General features: G+C 58.3%; 17 non-coding genes across 17 annotated transcripts; 7 read left to right on the top strand and 10 right to left on the bottom strand.

The window, feature by feature from the left end:
* Nucleotides 1-1,852: 1,852 nt before the first annotated feature.
* Nucleotides 1,853-1,923, bottom strand: TRNAG-GCC. The gene has a single exon. It is a non-coding gene; the product is annotated as a tRNA-Gly (tRNA).
* A 518-nt stretch (nt 1,924-2,441) lies between these two features.
* TRNAR-ACG lies at nt 2,442-2,514 on the top strand. The gene has a single exon. It is a non-coding gene; the product is annotated as a tRNA-Arg (tRNA).
* Nucleotides 2,515-2,703: 189 nt separating this feature from the next.
* On the bottom strand, nt 2,704-2,775 carry TRNAW-CCA. The gene has a single exon. It is a non-coding gene; the product is annotated as a tRNA-Trp (tRNA).
* Nucleotides 2,776-3,509: 734 nt separating this feature from the next.
* TRNAV-CAC lies at nt 3,510-3,582 on the top strand. The gene has a single exon. It is a non-coding gene; the product is annotated as a tRNA-Val (tRNA).
* Nucleotides 3,583-5,545: 1,963 nt separating this feature from the next.
* On the bottom strand, nt 5,546-5,617 carry TRNAW-CCA. The gene has a single exon. It is a non-coding gene; the product is annotated as a tRNA-Trp (tRNA).
* A 1,908-nt stretch (nt 5,618-7,525) lies between these two features.
* TRNAG-GCC lies at nt 7,526-7,596 on the bottom strand. Its single transcript has one exon. It is a non-coding gene; the product is annotated as a tRNA-Gly (tRNA).
* Nucleotides 7,597-8,114: 518 nt separating this feature from the next.
* TRNAR-ACG lies at nt 8,115-8,187 on the top strand. The gene has a single exon. It is a non-coding gene; the product is annotated as a tRNA-Arg (tRNA).
* A 189-nt stretch (nt 8,188-8,376) lies between these two features.
* On the bottom strand, nt 8,377-8,448 carry TRNAW-CCA. Its single transcript has one exon. It is a non-coding gene; the product is annotated as a tRNA-Trp (tRNA).
* Nucleotides 8,449-9,182: 734 nt separating this feature from the next.
* TRNAV-CAC lies at nt 9,183-9,255 on the top strand. The gene has a single exon. It is a non-coding gene; the product is annotated as a tRNA-Val (tRNA).
* Nucleotides 9,256-11,218: 1,963 nt separating this feature from the next.
* TRNAW-CCA lies at nt 11,219-11,290 on the bottom strand. The gene has a single exon. It is a non-coding gene; the product is annotated as a tRNA-Trp (tRNA).
* Nucleotides 11,291-13,198: 1,908 nt separating this feature from the next.
* TRNAG-GCC lies at nt 13,199-13,269 on the bottom strand. Its single transcript has one exon. It is a non-coding gene; the product is annotated as a tRNA-Gly (tRNA).
* A 518-nt stretch (nt 13,270-13,787) lies between these two features.
* Nucleotides 13,788-13,860, top strand: TRNAR-ACG. The gene has a single exon. It is a non-coding gene; the product is annotated as a tRNA-Arg (tRNA).
* A 189-nt stretch (nt 13,861-14,049) lies between these two features.
* On the bottom strand, nt 14,050-14,121 carry TRNAW-CCA. Its single transcript has one exon. It is a non-coding gene; the product is annotated as a tRNA-Trp (tRNA).
* Nucleotides 14,122-14,855: 734 nt separating this feature from the next.
* TRNAV-CAC lies at nt 14,856-14,928 on the top strand. The gene has a single exon. It is a non-coding gene; the product is annotated as a tRNA-Val (tRNA).
* A 1,963-nt stretch (nt 14,929-16,891) lies between these two features.
* Nucleotides 16,892-16,963, bottom strand: TRNAW-CCA. Its single transcript has one exon. It is a non-coding gene; the product is annotated as a tRNA-Trp (tRNA).
* Nucleotides 16,964-18,872: 1,909 nt separating this feature from the next.
* TRNAG-GCC lies at nt 18,873-18,943 on the bottom strand. Its single transcript has one exon. It is a non-coding gene; the product is annotated as a tRNA-Gly (tRNA).
* Nucleotides 18,944-19,462: 519 nt separating this feature from the next.
* TRNAR-ACG lies at nt 19,463-19,535 on the top strand. The gene has a single exon. It is a non-coding gene; the product is annotated as a tRNA-Arg (tRNA).
* Nucleotides 19,536-19,557: the final 22 nt, after the last annotated feature.

The raw sequence follows: 19,557 nt of genomic DNA on the forward strand, positions 1-19,557 counted from the left end.
TGACTTTTCTCCATGTTGCGTGGGCCAGGACTTACCATACCCACCGTCCTACCAAGCCGCTGTGATGGGAACCGCACCCACGGGCCTGAGAAGTGACCCGTCGGGCCCTTCCCTCAGGGTGAAGCAGGCTTCTTAGCCGTATGCGGGTTGACCTGGTGGTTGGAGGTCTCCCAGCCCACGCTTGTGCAGGTATTACTGCCCCAGATGAAGAGTGGGAAGGGGTGAATACTGCCCCCAAATCTGTAGGCTCCTCAGGAAGCTGCTTTTGGCCCCGCGGCAGGGCTCCTCAAAATGAAAGGAAAGGGCAAAGAACAGCAGCCTGCCAAGAGGCCCCTTTGAGAAACTCAGCAAATAAAGCGCACCTTGGCGCTCAGAGGCGTAGGGCGGGGAGCTGCTGGCGAGCCAGGCAGAGGAAAAGAGCCGAGGCCCCAACAAGAGAGGGGATGCATTGGCTGTGAATCGAACACAGGCTTCCTGCGTGGTGAGTGAGAATTCTACCGCTGGACCACTAATGCCCTACTTCTTTGGCCCTACAAGCGGAGGCGGTGCTTTCCCCCAAGGGCTTCTGCGAACATTGGCCAAACTCTTCTACCTCTGGCCGGAGCCCGAGGCAGGCTTCGGGCCAGCGAAAGGGAGCCACTCAGGGCCCTGTACGCAGCAGCATAGCATCAGTTTCTGTAGTGTAGTAGTTATCACATTTGCCTCACACGCAAACAGTCCCTGTTTCAAAACCGAGCAGAAACAGCCAGGCTTTGATTTTGGCTTTTGCTCCCGCTCCCGATGAAGCGGAGGGAAAACAGGCTTCCACAAGGGGCACGGGCAGGTGCTCAGACGCGCTCAGACGCTGAGTTAAGTCCTCGCCGTTGCTGGTCTGTACCCGCCGCTGCCTTTCCTCTTGCGTTCTCTCCTGCGCTGGAGGGAGAGGAAAGCAGGGCTTGGAGAGAGAAGGTCTTTCCTCACGCTGCCTCTCCGCCTTCAGTTAGGCAGTGCGGCCACGCAGGCAAAAGGCCGTGGCCCGAGGGCCAGTTGCGCAACAGATAATGCGTCTGACTACGGATCAGGAGAGTGCAGGTTCGACTCCTGCCTGGCTTGTGACACGTGCCCCTGCTGCCCATCCGGTGTTGTGGCTCTTCTTTTGCACCTCTCTTTGACCTCTTTCGAAGGAAAAGCAAGCTCAATGGGCCCTGCGCAGGATTGCTAAAGGCTACGGCGCTGTCAGGAGAGACGCTATCCCCAAGGAAGGCACACCAGAAGAAAGACACAACCTTCACCAGGTTGACACCAACGGGATATGAACACAAAACCGTCTGATTTGGAGTCAGATATGCTAACGTTGCACCACAAGGTCAGGTAGCAAGGAGGAAAGCATGTGGTGGCTGGGAGAGTGGGGGTGGAAGGGGGGACTGACTCTCCTCCTTGTTGCGTGAGCCAGGACTTACCATGCCCACCGTCCAACCAAGCCGCTGGGATGGGAATGGCACCCATGGGCCTGAAAAATGACTTGTTGGGCGCTTCCCTCGAGGTGAAGGAGGCTCCTGAGCTGCATGCGGGTTGACCTGGTATCTGGAGGTCGCCCAGCCCACGCATGTGCACATGCTGCGACCCCAGCGGAAGAGCGCGAAGGGGCTGATTACTGCCCCCGAAACTGCAGGTTTCTAAGCAAGCTCCTCTTGGCCCCGTGGTTGGGCTCCTCAAAATAAAAGGAAAGGGAAAGAACAGCAGCACCCCTAACAAGAGGGCCCTTGGAGAAAGGCAGCAAATAAAGCGCACCTTGGCGCTCCGAGGTGTAGGGCGGGGATCCGTTGCTGAGCTAGGCACACGAAAAGAGCCCGGGTCCTGGCAAGAGAGGGGCTGCATTGGCCGTGAATCGAACACGGGTCTCCCGCGTGGCGGGCGAGAATTCTACCACTGAACCACCAATGCTCTGCTCCTTTGGGCTTGCCAGCAGAGGCGGTGCTTTCCGCCAAGGGCTTTGGTCATGCTGGTTAGGCTCCTTCTGCCTCTAGCCGGGGCGTGAGGTGGACCTCAGGCTAGCCAAAGGGGGCCGCTCTGGCCCTGTACCCAAAGGCGGCCGGCCCTTGGTTTCTGTAATGTAGCATTTATCATGTTCACCTCACACGGGAAAGGTCCTTGGCTCATAACTGGGCAGAAAGAGCCTGGCTTTGTCTTTGTCTTTGGTTTTTGCTCCTGCTTCTGCTTCCAATGAAGCGGAGGGAAAACAGGTTTCCACAAGGAGCGCGGGCAGGTGCTCGGGGGCGCTCAGATGCCGAGTTGCATCCTCGTCATTACGGGTCTGTGCCCGCTGCTGCCTTTCCTCTTACATTCTCTCCTGCCTTCGTGGGAGAGGAAAACGGGGCTGAGAGAGAGAAGGTCTTCCCTCACGCTACCGTTCTTCCTCACTTAGGCAGTGCGGCCACAGCAGGCAAAAGGCCGTGCCCCAGGGGCCAGTGGCGCAACGGATAACGCGTCTGACTACGGATCAGGAGACTGCAGGTTCGACTCCTGCCTGGCTTGTGGCACGTGCCCCTGCTGCCCGTCCGGTGCGGTGGCCATCCTTTTGCGCCTCCCTTTGACCTCTTTCGAAGGAAAAGCAAGCTCACTGCGCCCTGCGCGGGTTGCTAAAGGGAAAAGCCACAGCCCTGTCAGGAAAGATGTTCTCCCCAAGCAAGGTGCACCGGGACAAAGGCGCAGCAGTCACCTGCTTGACCCCGATGTGATTTGAACACATAACCTTCTGATCTGGAGTCAGACGCGCTACCATTGCGCCACGAGGCCAGCTGGCAGCAAAGAGAGCGTGTGGTGGATGGGAGAGTTGGGATGGAAGGGCAGACTGACTTTCCTCCATGTTGCGTGAGCCAGTACTTACCATGCCCACCGTCCAACCAATCCGCTGGGATGGAAACCGCACCCACGGGCCTCAGAAGTGACCTGTCGGGCCCTTCCCACGGGGTGAAGCAGGCTCCTGAGCCACATGTGGGTTGACCTGGTGGCTGGAGCTCGCCCAGCTCATGCATGTGCACGGGCTGCGGCCCCAGATGAAGAGCGGGAGAGGGCTTAATACTGCCAATGAAGCTGCAGGCTTTTCAGCAAGCTGCTATTAGCCCCGCGGCAGAGCTCCTCAAAATGAAAGGAAAGGGCAAAGAACAGCAGCACCCCTGCCCAGAGACCCCTTTGGAGAAGCTCAGCAAATAAAGCGCACCTTGGCACTCAGAAGTGTAGGGGGGAGAGCCACTAGCGAGCCAGGCACACCAAAAGAACTGGGGCCGTGGCAAGAGAGGGGCTGTATTGGCTGTGAATCAAACACAGGCCTGCCGTGTGGTGAGTGAGAATTCTAACACTGAACCACGTATGCCCTACTTCTTTGGCTCTGCAAGCGGAGGTGGTGATTTCCCCCAAGGGCTTCCGCGAATGCCGGCTAAACTCCTTCTGCCTCTGGCCGGAGCTCGAGGCAGGCTTTGGGCCAGCGAAAGGGAGCCACTCAGGGCCCTGTACCCAGCAGGAAAGGGTCGGTTTCTGTAGTGTAGCGGTTATCACGTTCGTTTCACACGCGAAAGGTCCCTGGTTCAAAACCAGGTAGAAACAGCCAGGCTGTGGTTATGGTTTTGCTCCCGCTCCCGATGAAACGGAGAGAAAATAGGCTTCCAGAAGTGGTGTTGGCAGGTGCTAGGGGGCGCTCAGACGCCGAGTTGCGTCCTCGTCGTTGCTGGTCTGTGCTTGCCGCTGCCTTTCCTCTTGCGTTTCCTCCTGCGCTGGTGGGAGAGGAAAGCGGGGCTTCGAGAAAGAAGGTCTTTCCTCACGCTAGCTCTCCACCTTCAGTTAGGCAGTGTGGCCACAGGAGGCAAAAGGCCATGCCCTGGGGGCCAGTGGCGCAACAGATAACGCGTCTGACTACGGATCAGGAGAGTACAGGTTTGACTCCTTCCTGGCTTGTGGCACGTGCCCCTGCTGCCCGTCGGGTGTTGTGGCTCTTCTTGTGCGCCTCTCTTTGACCTCTTTCGAAGGAAAAGCAAGCTCAGTGGGCCCTGCGCAGGATTGCTAAAGGCTACGGTGCTGTCAGGAGAGACGCTATCCCCAAGGAAGGCACACCAGAAGAAAGACACAACCTTCACCAGGTTGACATCAACGGGATATGAACACAAAACCTTCTGATTTGGAGTCAGATACGCTAACGTTGCACCACAAGGTCAGGTGGCAGTGAGGAAAGCATGTGGTGGCTGGGAGAGTGGGGGGTGGAAGGAGGGACTGACTTTCCTCCTTGTTGCATGAGCCAGGACTTACCATGCCCACCATCCAAGCAAGCCGCTGGGATGGGAACGGCACCCACGGGCCTGAGAAGTGACCCGTCGGGCCCTTCCCTCGAGGTGAAGCAGGCTCCTGTGTCGCATGCGGGTTCACCTGGTGGCTGGAGGTCTCCCAGATCACACGTGTGCACGTGCTGCGGCCCCAGCTGAAGCGTGCGAAGGGGCTGATTACTGCCCCCGAAACTGCAGGTTTCTAAGCAAGCTGCTCTTGGCCCCATGGCTGGGCTCCTCAAAATGAAAGGAAAGGGAAAGAACAGCAGCACCCCTAACAAGAGGGCCCTTGGAGAAAGGCAGCAAATAAAGCGCACCTTGGCGCTCCGAGGTGTAGGGCGGGGAATCCGTTGCTGAGCTAGGCACACGAAAAGAGCCCGGGCCCTGGCAAGAGAGGGGCTGCATTGGCCGTGAATCGAACACGGGTCTCCCGCGTGGCGGGAAAGAATTCTACCACTGAACCACCAATGCTCTGCTCCTTTGGGCTTGCCAGCAGAGGCGGTGCTTTCCGCCAAGGGCTTTGGTCATGCTGGCTAGGCTCCTTCTGCCTCTGGCCGGAGCGTGAGGCGGACCTCAGGCTAGCCAAAGGGGGCCGCTCCGGGCCCTGTACCCAAAGGCGGCCGGCCCTTGGTTTCTGTAATGTAGCGATTATCATGTTCGCCTCACACGGGAAAGGTCCTTGGCACAAAACTGGGCAGAAAGAGCCCGGCTTTGTCTTTGTCTTTGGTTTTTGCTCCTGCTTCTGCTTCCATTGAAGCGGAGGGAAAACAGGCTTCCACAAGGAGCACGAGCAGGTGCTCGGGGGCGCTCAGACGCCGAGTTGCATCCTCATCATTGCGGGTCTGTGCCCGCCGTTGCCTTTCCTCTTGCATTCTCTCCTGCCTTCGTGGGAGAGGAAAACGGGGCTGAGAGAGAGAAGGTCTTCCCTCACGCTACCGTTCTGCCTCACTTAGGCATTGCGGCCACGGCAGGCAAAAGGCCGTGCCCCAGGGGCCAGTGGCGCAACGTATAACGCGTCTGACTACGGATCAGGAGACTGCAGGTTCGACTCCTGCCTGGCTTGTGGCACGTACCCCTGCTGCCCGTCCAGTGCGGTGGCCATCCTTTTGTGCCTCCCTTTGCCCTCTTTCAAAGGAAAAGCAAGCTCACTGGGCCCTGCGTGGGGTTGCTAAAGGGAAAGGCCACGGCCTTGTCAGGAGAGATGCTCTCCCCAATCAACGTGCACCGGGACAAAGGGGCAACAGTCACCTGCTTGACCCCGATGTGATTTGAACACATAACCTTCTGATCTGGAGTCAGACACGCTACCATTGCGCCACAAGGCCAGCTGGCAGCAAAGAGAGCATGTGTTGGCTGGGAGAGTTGGGGCGGAAGGGCAGACTGACTTTTCTCCATGTTGCGTGGGCCAGGACTTACCATGCCCACCGTCCTACCAAGCCGCTGTGATGGGAACCGCACCCACGGGCCTGAGAAGTGACCCGTCGGGCCCTTCCCTCAGGGTGAAGCAGGCTTCTTAGCCGTATGCGGGTTGACCTGGTGGTTGGAGGTCTCCCAGCCCACGCTTGTGCAGGTATTACTGCCCCAGATGAAGAGTGGGAAGGGGTGAATACTGCCCCCAAATCTGTAGGCTCCTCAGGAAGCTGCTTTTGGCCCCGCGGCAGGGCTCCTCAAAATGAAAGGAAAGGGCAAAGAACAGCAGCCTGCCAAGAGGCCCCTTTGAGAAACTCAGCAAATAAAGCGCACCTTGGCGCTCAGAGGCGTAGGGCGGGGAGCTGCTGGCGAGCCAGGCAGAGGAAAAGAGCCGAGGCCCCAACAAGAGAGGGGATGCATTGGCTGTGAATCGAACACAGGCTTCCTGCGTGGTGAGTGAGAATTCTACCGCTGGACCACTAATGCCCTACTTCTTTGACCCTACAAGCGGAGGCGGTGCTTTCCCCCAAGGGCTTCTGCGAACATTGGCCAAACTCTTCTACCTCTGGCCGGAGCCCGAGTCAGGCTTCAGGCCAGCGAAAGGGAGCCACTCAGGGCCCTGTACACAGCAGCATAGCATCAGTTTCTGTCGTGTAGTAGTTATCACATTTGCCTCACACGCAAACAGTCCCTGTTTCAAAACCGAGCAGAAACAGCCAGGCTCTGATTTTGGCTTTTGCTCCCGCTCCCGATGAAGCGGAGGGAAAACAGGCTTCCACAAGGGGCACGGGCAGGTGCTCAGACGCGCTCAGACGCTGAGTTAAGTCCTCGCCGTTGCTGGTCTGTACCCGCCGCTGCCTTTCCTCTTGCGTTCTCTCCTGCGCTGGAGGGAGAGGAAAGCGGGGCTTGGAGAGAGAAGGTCTTTCCTCACGCTACCTCTCCGCCTTCAGTTAGGCAGTGCGGCCACGCAGGCAAAAGGCCGTGGCCCGAGGGCCAGTTGCGCAACAGATAATGCGTCTGACTACGGATCAGGAGAGTGCAGGTTCGACTCCTGCCTGGCTTGTGACACGTGCCCCTGCTGCCCATCCGGTGTTGTGGCTCTTCTTTTGCACCTCTCTTTGACCTCTTTCGAAGGAAAAGCAAGCTCAATGGGCCCTGCGCAGGATTGCTAAAGGCTACGGCGCTGTCAGGAGAGACGCTATCCCCAAGGAAGGCACACCAGAAGAAAGACACAACCTTCACCAGGTTGACACCAACGGGATATGAACACAAAACCGTCTGATTTGGAGTCAGATATGCTAACGTTGCACCACAAGGTCAGGTAGCAAGGAGGAAAGCATGTGGTGGCTGGGAGAGTGGGGGTGGAAGGGGGGACTGACTCTCCTCCTTGTTGCGTGAGCCAGGACTTACCATGCCCACCGTCCAACCAAGCCGCTGGGATGGGAATGGCACCCATGGGCCTGAAAAATGACTTGTTGGGCGCTTCCCTCGAGGTGAAGGAGGCTCCTGAGCTGCATGCGGGTTGACCTGGTATCTGGAGGTCGCCCAGCCCACGCATGTGCACATGCTGCGACCCCAGCGGAAGAGCGCGAAGGGGCTGATTACTGCCCCCGAAACTGCAGGTTTCTAAGCAAGCTCCTCTTGGCCCCGTGGTTGGGCTCCTCAAAATAAAAGGAAAGGGAAAGAACAGCAGCACCCCTAACAAGAGGGCCCTTGGAGAAAGGCAGCAAATAAAGCGCACCTTGGCGCTCCGAGGTGTAGGGCGGGGATCCGTTGCTGAGCTAGGCACACGAAAAGAGCCCGGGTCCTGGCAAGAGAGGGGCTGCATTGGCCGTGAATCGAACACGGGTCTCCCGCGTGGCGGGCGAGAATTCTACCACTGAACCACCAATGCTCTGCTCCTTTGGGCTTGCCAGCAGAGGCGGTGCTTTCCGCCAAGGGCTTTGGTCATGCTGGCTAGGCTCCTTCTGCCTCTAGCCGGGGCGTGAGGTGGACCTCAGGCTAGCCAAAGGGGGCCGCTCTGGCCCTGTACCCAAAGGCGGCCAGCCCTTGGTTTCTGTAATGTAGCATTTATCATGTTCACCTCACACGGGAAAGGTCCTTGGCTCATAACTGGGCAGAAAGAGCCTGGCTTTGTCTTTGTCTTTGGTTTTTGCTCCTGCTTCTGCTTCCAATGAAGCGGAGGGAAAACAGGTTTCCACAAGGAGCGCGGGCAGGTGCTCGGGGGCGCTCAGATGCCGAGTTGCATCCTCGTCATTACGGGTCTGTGCCCGCTGCTGCCTTTCCTCTTACATTCTCTCCTGCCTTCGTGGGAGAGGAAAACGGGGCTGAGAGAGAGAAGGTCTTCCCTCACGCTACCGTTCTTCCTCACTTAGGCAGTGCGGCCACAGCAGGCAAAAGGCCGTGCCCCAGGGGCCAGTGGCGCAACGGATAACGCGTCTGACTACGGATCAGGAGACTGCAGGTTCGACTCCTGCCTGGCTTGTGGCACGTGCCCCTGCTGCCCGTCCGGTGCGGTGGCCATCCTTTTGCGCCTCCCTTTGACCTCTTTCGAAGGAAAAGCAAGCTCACTGCGCCCTGCGCGGGTTGCTAAAGGGAAAAGCCACAGCCCTGTCAGGAAAGATGTTCTCCCCAAGCAAGGTGCACCGGGACAAAGGCGCAGCAGTCACCTGCTTGACCCCGATGTGATTTGAACACATAACCTTCTGATCTGGAGTCAGACGCGCTACCATTGCGCCACGAGGCCAGCTGGCAGCAAAGAGAGCGTGTGGTGGATGGGAGAGTTGGGATGGAAGGGCAGACTGACTTTCCTCCATGTTGCGTGAGCCAGTACTTACCATGCCCACCGTCCAACCAATCCGCTGGGATGGAAACCGCACCCACGGGCCTCAGAAGTGACCTGTCGGGCCCTTCCCACGGGGTGAAGCAGGCTCCTGAGCCACATGTGGGTTGACCTGGTGGCTGGAGCTCGCCCAGCTCATGCATGTGCACGGGCTGCGGCCCCAGATGAAGAGCGGGAGAGGGCTTAATACTGCCAATGAAGCTGCAGGCTTTTCAGCAAGCTGCTATTAGCCCCGCGGCAGAGCTCCTCAAAATGAAAGGAAAGGGCAAAGAACAGCAGCACCCCTGCCCAGAGACCCCTTTGGAGAAGCTCAGCAAATAAAGCGCACCTTGGCACTCAGAAGTGTAGGGGGGAGAGCCACTAGCGAGCCAGGCACACCAAAAGAACTGGGGCCGTGGCAAGAGAGGGGCTGTATTGGCTGTGAATCAAACACAGGCCTGCCGTGTGGTGAGTGAGAATTCTAACACTGAACCACGTATGCCCTACTTCTTTGGCTCTGCAAGCGGAGGTGGTGATTTCCCCCAAGGGCTTCCGCGAATGCCGGCTAAACTCCTTCTGCCTCTGGCCGGAGCTCGAGGCAGGCTTTGGGCCAGCGAAAGGGAGCCACTCAGGGCCCTGTACCCAGCAGGAAAGGGTCGGTTTCTGTAGTGTAGCGGTTATCACGTTCGCCTCACACGCGAAAGGTCCCTGGTTCAAAACCAGGTAGAAACAGCCAGGCTGTGGTTATGGTTTTGCTCCCGCTCCCGATGAAACGGAGAGAAAATAGGCTTCCAGAAGTGGTGTTGGCAGGTGCTAGGGGGCGCTCAGACGCCGAGTTGCGTCCTCGTCGTTGCTGGTCTGTGCTTGCCGCTGCCTTTCCTCTTGCGTTTCCTCCTGCGCTGGTGGGAGAGGAAAGCGGGGCTTCGAGAAAGAAGGTCTTTCCTCACGCTAGCTCTCCACCTTCAGTTAGGCAGTGTGGCCACAGGAGGCAAAAGGCCATGCCCTGGGGGCCAGTGGCGCAACAGATAACGCGTCTGACTACGGATCAGGAGAGTACAGGTTTGACTCCTTCCTGGCTTGTGGCACGTGCCCCTGCTGCCCGTCGGGTGTTGTGGCTCTTCTTGTGCGCCTCTCTTTGACCTCTTTCGAAGGAAAAGCAAGCTCAGTGGGCCCTGCGCAGGATTGCTAAAGGCTACGGTGCTGTCAGGAGAGACGCTATCCCCAAGGAAGGCACACCAGAAGAAAGACACAACCTTCACCAGGTTGACATCAACGGGATATGAACACAAAACCTTCTGATTTGGAGTCAGATACGCTAACGTTGCACCACAAGGTCAGGTGGCAGTGAGGAAAGCATGTGGTGGCTGGGAGAGTGGGGGGTGGAAGGAGGGACTGACTTTCCTCCTTGTTGCATGAGCCAGGACTTACCATGCCCACCATCCAAGCAAGCCGCTGGGATGGGAACGGCACCCACGGGCCTGAGAAGTGACCCGTCGGGCCCTTCCCTCGAGGTGAAGCAGGCTCCTGTGTCGCATGCGGGTTCACCTGGTGGCTGGAGGTCTCCCAGATCACACGTGTGCACGTGCTGCGGCCCCAGCTGAAGCGTGCGAAGGGGCTGATTACTGCCCCCGAAACTGCAGGTTTCTAAGCAAGCTGCTCTTGGCCCCATGGCTGGGCTCCTCAAAATGAAAGGAAAGGGAAAGAACAACAGCACCCCTAACAAGAGGGCCCTTGGAGAAAGGCAGCAAATAAAGCGCACCTTGGCGCTCCGAGGTGTAGGGCGGGGAATCCGTTGCTGAGCTAGGCACACGAAAAGAGCCCGGGCCCTGGCAAGAGAGGGGCTGCATTGGCCGTGAATCGAACACGGGTCTCCCGCGTGGCGGGAAAGAATTCTACCACTGAACCACCAATGCTCTGCTCCTTTGGGCTTGCCAGCAGAGGCGGTGCTTTCCGCCAAGGGCTTTGGTCATGCTGGCTAGGCTCCTTCTGCCTCTGGCCGGAGCGTGAGGCGGACCTCAGGCTAGCCAAAGGGGGCCGCTCCGGGCCCTGTACCCAAAGGCGGCCGGCCCTTGGTTTCTGTAATGTAGCGATTATCATGTTCGCCTCACACGGGAAAGGTCCTTGGCACAAAACTGGGCAGAAAGAGCCCGGCTTTGTCTTTGTCTTTGGTTTTTGCTCCTGCTTCTGCTTCCATTGAAGCGGAGGGAAAACAGGCTTCCACAAGGAGCACGAGCAGGTGCTCGGGGGCGCTCAGACGCCGAGTTGCATCCTCATCATTGCGGGTCTGTGCCCGCCGCTGCCTTTCCTCTTGCATTCTCTCCTGCCTTCGTGGGAGAGGAAAACGGGGCTGAGAGAGAGAAGGTCTTCCCTCACGCTACCGTTCTGCCTCACTTAGGCATTGCGGCCACGGCAGGCAAAAGGCCGTGCCCCAGGGGCCAGTGGCGCAACGTATAACGCGTCTGACTACGGATCAGGAGACTGCAGGTTCGACTCCTGCCTGGCTTGTGGCACGTACCCCTGCTGCCCGTCCAGTGCGGTGGCCATCCTTTTGTGCCTCCCTTTGCCCTCTTTCAAAGGAAAAGCAAGCTCACTGGGCCCTGCGTGGGGTTGCTAAAGGGAAAGGCCACGGCCTTGTCAGGAGAGATGCTCTCCCCAATCAACGTGCACCGGGACAAAGGGGCAACAGTCACCTGCTTGACCCCGATGTGATTTGAACACATAACCTTCTGATCTGGAGTCAGACACGCTACCATTGCGCCACAAGGCCAGCTGGCAGCAAAGAGAGCATGTGTTGGCTGGGAGAGTTGGGGCGGAAGGGCAGACTGACTTTTCTCCATGTTGCGTGGGCCAGGACTTACCATGCCCACCGTCCTACCAAGCCGCTGTGATGGGAACCGCACCCACGGGCCTGAGAAGTGACCCGTCGGGCCCTTCCCTCAGGGTGAAGCAGGCTTCTTAGCCGTATGCGGGTTGACCTGGTGGTTGGAGGTCTCCCAGCCCACGCTTGTGCAGGTATTACTGCCCCAGATGAAGAGTGGGAAGGGGTGAATACTGCCCCCAAATCTGTAGGCTCCTCAGGAAGCTGCTTTTGGCCCCGCGGCAGGGCTCCTCAAAATGAAAGGAAAGGGCAAAGAACAGCAGCCTGCCAAGAGGCCCCTTTGAGAAACTCAGCAAATAAAGCGCACCTTGGCGCTCAGAGGCGTAGGGCGGGGAGCTGCTGGCGAGCCAGGCAGAGGAAAAGAGCTGAGGCCCCAACAAGAGAGGGGATGCATTGGCTGTGAATCGAACACAGGCTTCCTGCGTGGTGAGTGAGAATTCTACCGCTGGACCACTAATGCCCTACTTCTTTGACCCTACAAGCGGAGGCGGTGCTTTCCCCCAAGGGCTTTTGCGAACATTGGCCAAACTCTTCTACCTCTGGCCGGAGCCCGAGGCAGGCTTCAGGCCAGCGAAAGGGAGCCACTCAGGGCCCTGTACGCAGCAGCATAGCATCAGTTTCTGTCGTGTAGTAGTTATCACATTTGCCTCACACGGAAACAGTCCCTGTTTCAAAACCGAGCAGAAACAGCCAGGCTTTGATTTTGGCTTTTGCTCCCGCTCCCGATGAAGCGGAGGGAAAACAGGCTTCCACAAGGGGCACGGGCAGGTGCTCAGACGCGCTCAGACGCTGAGTTAAGTCCTCGCCGTTGCTGGTCTGTACCCGCCGCTGCCTTTCCTCTTGCGTTCTCTCCTGCGCTGGAGGGAGAGGAAAGCGGGGCTTGGAGAGAGAAGGTCTTTCCTCACGCTACCTCTCCGCCTTCAGTTAGGCAGTGCGGCCACGCAGGCAAAAGGCCGTGGCCCGAGGGCCAGTTGCGCAACAGATAATGCGTCTGACTACGGATCAGGAGAGTGCAGGTTCGACTCCTGCCTGGCTTGTGACACGTGCCCCTGCTGCCCATCCGGTGTTGTGGCTCTTCTTTTGCACCTCTCTTTGACCTCTTTCGAAGGAAAAGCAAGCTCAATGGGCCCTGCGCAGGATTGCTAAAGGCTACGGCGCTGTCAGGAGAGACGCTATCCCCAAGGAAGGCACACCAGAAGAAAGACACAACCTTCACCAGGTTGACACCAACGGGATATGAACACAAAACCGTCTGATTTGGAGTCAGATATGCTAACGTTGCACCACAAGGTCAGGTAGCAAGGAGGAAAGCATGTGGTGGCTGGGAGAGTGGGGGTGGAAGGGGGGACTGACTCTCCTCCTTGTTGCGTGAGCCAGGACTTACCATGCCCACCGTCCAACCAAGCCGCTGGGATGGGAATGGCACCCATGGGCCTGAAAAATGACTTGTTGGGCGCTTCCCTCGAGGTGAAGGAGGCTCCTGAGCTGCATGCGGGTTGACCTGGTATCTGGAGGTCGCCCAGCCCACGCATGTGCACATGCTGCGACCCCAGCGGAAGAGCGCGAAGGGGCTGATTACTGCCCCCGAAACTGCAGGTTTCTAAGCAAGCTCCTCTTGGCCCCGTGGTTGGGCTCCTCAAAATAAAAGGAAAGGGAAAGAACAGCAGCACCCCTAACAAGAGGGCCCTTGGAGAAAGGCAGCAAATAAAGCGCACCTTGGCGCTCCGAGGTGTAGGGCGGGGATCCGTTGCTGAGCTAGGCACACGAAAAGAGCCCGGGTCCTGGCAAGAGAGGGGCTGCATTGGCCGTGAATCGAACACGGGTCTCCCGCGTGGCGGGCGAGAATTCTACCACTGAACCACCAATGCTCTGCTCCTTTGGGCTTGCCAGCAGAGGCGGTGCTTTCCGCCAAGGGCTTTGGTCATGCTGGCTAGGCTCCTTCTGCCTCTAGCCGGGGCGTGAGGTGGACCTCAGGCTAGCCAAAGGGGGCCGCTCTGGCCCTGTACCCAAAGGCGGCCAGCCCTTGGTTTCTGTAATGTAGCATTTATCATGTTCACCTCACACGGGAAAGGTCCTTGGCTCATAACTGGGCAGAAAGAGCCTGGCTTTGTCTTTGTCTTTGGTTTTTGCTCCTGCTTCTGCTTCCAATGAAGCGGAGGGAAAACAGGTTTCCACAAGGAGCGCGGGCAGGTGCTCGGGGGCGCTCAGATGCCGAGTTGCATCCTCGTCATTACGGGTCTGTGCCCGCTGCTGCCTTTCCTCTTACATTCTCTCCTGCCTTCGTGGGAGAGGAAAACGGGGCTGAGAGAGAGAAGGTCTTCCCTCACGCTACCGTTCTTCCTCACTTAGGCAGTGCGGCCACAGCAGGCAAAAGGCCGTGCCCCAGGGGCCAGTGGCGCAACGGATAACGCGTCTGACTACGGATCAGGAGACTGCAGGTTCGACTCCTGCCTGGCTTGTGGCACGTGCCCCTGCTGCCCGTCCGGTGCGGTGGCCATCCTTTTGCGCCTCCCTTTGACCTCTTTCGAAGGAAAAGCAAGCTCACTGCGCCCTGCGCGGGTTGCTAAAGGGAAAAGCCACAGCCCTGTCAGGAAAGATGTTCTCCCCAAGCAAGGTGCACCGGGACAAAGGCGCAGCAGTCACCTGCTTGACCCCGATGTGATTTGAACACATAACCTTCTGATCTGGAGTCAGACGCGCTACCATTGCGCCACGAGGCCAGCTGGCAGCAAAGAGAGCGTGTGGTGGATGGGAGAGTTGGGATGGAAGGGCAGACTGACTTTCCTCCATGTTGCGTGAGCCAGTACTTACCATGCCCACCGTCCAACCAATCCGCTGGGATGGAAACCGCACCCACGGGCCTCAGAAGTGACCTGTCGGGCCCTTCCCACGGGGTGAAGCAGGCTCCTGAGCCACATGTGGGTTGACCTGGTGGCTGGAGCTCGCCCAGCTCATGCATGTGCACGGGCTGCGGCCCCAGATGAAGAGCGGGAGAGGGCTTAATACTGCCAATGAAGCTGCAGGCTTTTCAGCAAGCTGCTATTAGCCCCGCGGCAGAGCTCCTCAAAATGAAAGGAAAGGGCAAAGAACAGCAGCACCCCTGCCCAGAGACCCCTTTGGAGAAGCTCAGCAAATAAAGCGCACCTTGGCACTCAGAAGTGTAGGGGGGAGAGCCACTAGCGAGCCAGGCACACCAAAAGAACTGGGGCCGTGGCAAGAGAGGGGCTGTATTGGCTGTGAATCAAACACAGGCCTGCCGTGTGGTGAGTGAGAATTCTGACACTGAACCACGTATGCCCTACTTCTTTGGCTCTGCAAGCGGAGGTGGTGATTTCCCCCAAGGGCTTCCGCGAATGCCGGCTAAACTCCTTCTGCCTCTGGCCGGAGCTCGAGGCAGGCTTTGGGCCAGCGAAAGGGAGCCACTCAGGGCCCTGTACCCAGCAGGAAAGGGTCGGTTTCTGTAGTGTAGCGGTTATCACGTTCGTTTCACACGCGAAAGGTCCCTGGTTCAAAACCAGGTAGAAACAGCCAGGCTGTGGTTATGGTTTTGCTCCCGCTCCCGATGAAACGGAGAGAAAATAGGCTTCCAGAAGTGGTGTTGGCAGGTGCTAGGGGGCGCTCAGACGCCGAGTTGCGTCCTCGTCGTTGCTGGTCTGTACTTGCCGCTGCCTTTCCTCTTGCGTTTCCTCCTGCGCTGGTGGGAGAGGAAAGCGGGGCTTCGAGAAAGAAGGTCTTTCCTCATGCTAGCTCTCCACCTTCAGTTAGGCAGTGTGGCCACAGGAGGCAAAAGGCCATGCCCTGGGGGCCAGTGGCGCAACAGATAACACGTCTGACTACGGATCAGGAGAGTACAGGTTCGACTCCTTCCTGGCTTGTGGCACGTGCCCCTGCTGCCCGTCGGGTGTTGTGGCTCTTCTTGTGCGCCTCTCTTTGACCTCTTTCGAAGGAAAAGCAAGCTCAGTGGGCCCTGCGCAGGATTGCTAAAGGCTACGGTGCTGTCAGGAGAGACGCTATCCCCAAGGAAGGCACACCAGAAGAAAGACACAACCTTCACCAGGTTGACATCAACGGGATATGAACACAAAACCTTCTGATTTGGAGTCAGATACGCTAACGTTGCACCACAAGGTCAGGTGGCAGTGAGGAAAGCATGTGGTGGCTGGGAGAGTGGGGGGTGGAAGGAGGGACTGACTTTCCTCCTTGTTGCATGAGCCAGGACTTACCATGCCCACCATCCAAGCAAGCCGCTGGGATGGGAACGGCACCCACGGGCCTGAGAAGTGACCCGTCGGGCCCTTCCCTCGAGGTGAAGCAGGCTCCTGTGTCGCATGCGGGTTCACCTGGTGGCTGGAGGTCTCCCAGATCACACGTGTGCACGTGCTGCGGCCCCAGCTGAAGCGTGCGAAGGGGCTGATTACTGCCCCCGAAACTGCAGGTTTCTAAGCAAGCTGCTCTTGGCCCCATGGCTGGGCTCCTCAAAATGAAAGGAAAGGGAAAGAACAACAGCACCCCTAACAAGAGGGCCCTTGGAGAAAGGCAGCAAATAAAGCGCACCTTGGCGCTCCGAGGTGTAGGGAGGGGAATCCGTTGCTGAGCTAGGCACACGAAAAGAGCCCGGGCCCTGGCAAGAGAGGGGCTGCATTGGCCGTGAATCGAACACGGGTCTCCCGCGTGGCGGGAAAGAATTCTACCACTGAACCACCAATGCTCTGCTCCTTTGGGCTTGCCAGCAGAGGCGGTGCTTTCCGCCAAGGGCTTTGGTCATGCTGGCTAGGCTCCTTCTGCCTCTGGCCGGAGCGTGAGGCGGACCTCAGGCTAGCCAAAGGGGGCCGCTCCGGGCCCTGTACCCAAAGGCGGCCGGCCCTTGGTTTCTGTAATGTAGCGATTATCATGTTCGCCTCACACGGGAAAGGTCCTTGGCACAAAACTGGGCAGAAAGAGCCCGGCTTTGTCTTTGTCTTTGGTTTTTGCTCCTGCTTCTGCTTCCATTGAAGCGGAGGGAAAACAGGCTTCCACAAGGAGCACGAGCAGGTGCTCGGGGGCGCTCAGACGCCGAGTTGCATCCTCATCATTGCGGGTCTGTGCCCGCCGCTGCCTTTCCTCTTGCATTCTCTCCTGCCTTCGTGGGAGAGGAAAACGGGGCTGAGAGAGAGAAGGTCTTCCCTCACGCTACCGTTCTGCCTCACTTAGGCATTGCGGCCACGGCAGGCAAAAGGCCGTGCCCCAGGGGCCAGTGGCACAACGTATAACGCGTCTGACTACGGATCAGGAGACTGCAGGTTCGACTCCTGCCTGGCTTGTGGCACGTACCCCTGCTGCCCGTCCAGTGCGGTGGCCATCCTTTTGTGCCTCCCTTTGCCCTCTTTCAAAGGAAAAGCAAGCTCACTGGGCCCTGCGTGGGGTTGCTAAAGGGAAAGGCCACGGCCTTGTCAGGAGAGATGCTCTCCCCAATCAACGTGCACCGGGACAAAGGGGCAACAGTCACCTGCTTGACCCCGATGTGATTTGAACACATAACCTTCTGATCTGGAGTCAGACACGCTACCATTGCGCCACAAGGCCAGCTGGCAGCAAAGAGAGCATGTGTTGGCTGGGAGAGTTGGGGCGGAAGGGCAGACTGACTTTTCTCCATGTTGCGTGGGCCAGGACTTACCATGCCCACCGTCCTACCAAGCCGCTGTGATGGGAACCGCACCCACGGGCCTGAGAAGTGACCCGTCGGGCCCTTCCCTCAGGGTGAAGCAGGCTTCTTAGCCGTATGCGGGTTGACCTGGTGGTTGGAGGTCTCCCAGCCCACGCTTGTGCAGGTATTACTGCCCCAGATGAAGAGTGGGAAGGGGTGAATACTGCCCCCAAATCTGTAGGCTCCTCAGGAAGCTGCTTTTGGCCCCGCGGCAGGGCTCCTCAAAATGAAAGGAAAGGGCAAAGAACAGCAGCCTGCCAAGAGGCCCCTTTGAGAAACTCAGCAAATAAAGCGCACCTTGGCGCTCAGAGGCGTAGGGCGGGGAGCTGCTGGCGAGCCAGGCAGAGGAAAAGAGCTGAGGCCCCAACAAGAGAGGGGATGCATTGGCTGTGAATCGAACACAGGCTTCCTGCGTGGTGAGTGAGAATTCTACCGCTGGACCACTAATGCCCTACTTCTTTGACCCTACAAGCGGAGGCGGTGCTTTCCCCCAAGGGCTTTTGCGAACATTGGCCAAACTCTTCTACCTCTGGCCGGAGCCCGAGGCAGGCTTCGGGCCAGCGAAAGGGAGCCACTCAGGGCCCTGTACGCAGCAGCATAGCATCAGTTTCTGTCCTGTAGTAGTTATCACATTTGCCTCACACGCAAACAGTCCCTGTTTCAAAACCGAGCAGAAACAGCCAGGCTTTGATTTTGGCTTTTGCTCCCGCTCCCGATGAAGCGGAGGGAAAACAGGCTTCCACAAGGGGCACGGGCAGGTGCTCAGACGCGCTCAGACGCTGAGTTAAGTCCTCGCCGTTGCTGGTCTGTACCCGCCGCTGCCTTTCCTCTTGCGTTCTCTCCTGCGCTGGAGGGAGAGGAAAGCGGGGCTTGGAGAGAGAAGGTCTTTCCTCACGCTACCTCTCCGCCTTCAGTTAGGCAGTGCGGCCACGCAGGCAAAAGGCCGTGGCCCGAGGGCCAGTTGCGCAACAGATAATGCGTCTGACTACGGATCAGGAGAGTGCAGGTTCGACTCCTGCCTGGCTTGTGACACGTGCCCCTGCTGCCCATCCGGTGTTGTGGCTCTTCTTTTGCACCTCTCTTTGACCTCTTTCGAAGGAAAAGCAAGCTCAATGGGCCCTGCGCAGGATTGCTAAAGGCTACGGCGCTGTCAGGAGAGACGCTATCCCCAAGGAAGGCACACCAGAAGAAAGACACAACCTTTCACCATGTTGACACCAACGGGATATGAACACAAAACCGTCTGATTTGGAGTCAGATATGCTAACGTTGCACCACAAGGTCAGGTAGCAAGGAGGAAAGCATGTGGTGGCTGGGAGAGTGGGGGTGGAAGGGGGGACTGACTTTCCTCCTTGTTGCGTGAGCCAGGACTTACCATGCCCACCGTCCAACCAAGCCGCTGGGATGGGAATGGCACCCATGGGCCTGAAAAATGACTTGTCGGGCGCTTCCCTCGAGGTGAAGGAGGCTCCTGAGCCGCATGCGGGTTGACCTGGTATCTGGAGGTCGCCCAGCCCACGCATGTGCACATGCTGCGACCTCAGCGGAAGAGCGCGAAGGGGCTGATTACTGCCCCCGAAACTGCAAGTTTCTAAGCAAGCTCCTCTTGGCCCCGTGGTTGGGCTCCTCAAAATAAAAGGAAAGGGAAAGAACAGCAGCACCCCTAACAAGAGGGCCCTTGGAGAAAGGCAGCAAATAAAGCGAACCTTGGCGCTCCGAGGTGTAGGGCGGGGATCCGTTGCTGAGCTAGGCATACGAAAAGAGCCCGGATTCTGGCAAGAGAGGGGCTGCATTGGCCGTGAATCGAACACGGGTCTCCCGCGTGGCGGGCAAGAATTCTACCACTGAACCACCAATGCTCTGCTCCTTTGGGCTGGCCAGCAGAGGCGGTGCTTTCCGCCAAGGGCTTTGGTCATGCCGGCTAGGCTCCTTCTACCTCTGGCCGGGGCGTGAGGCGGACCTCAGGCAAGCCAAAGGGGGCCGCTCCGGGCCCTGTACCCAAAGGTGTCTTACCCTTGGTTTCTGTAATGTAGCGGTTATCATGTTCGCCTCACACGGGAAAGGTCCTTGGCTCAAAACTGGGCAGAAAGAGCATGGCTTAGTCTTTGGCTTTGGTTTTTGCTCCCACTTCCGCTCCCGATGAAGCGGAGGGAAAACAGGCTTGCACAAGGCGCGCGGGCAGGTGCATGGGGACGCTCAGACACCGAGTTGCATCCTCGTCATTGCTGGTCTGTGCCCACCGCTGCCTTTCCTCTTGCATTCTCTCCTGCCTTGGTGGGAGAGGAAAGCGGGGCTGAGAGAGAGAAGGTCTTCCCTCACGCTACCGTTCTGCCTCACTTAGGCAGCGTGGACAAGGTAAGCAAAAGGCTATGCCGCAGGGGCCAGTGGCGCAACGGATAACGCGTCTGACTACGGATCAGGAGACTGCAGGTTCGACTCCTGCCTGGCTTGTGGCACGTGCCCCTGCTGCCCG

Source organism: Dermochelys coriacea, chromosome 3 (genome assembly GCF_009764565.3).
Source record: "Dermochelys coriacea isolate rDerCor1 chromosome 3, rDerCor1.pri.v4, whole genome shotgun sequence".
Taxonomy (NCBI): Eukaryota; Metazoa; Chordata; order Testudines; family Dermochelyidae; genus Dermochelys; species Dermochelys coriacea.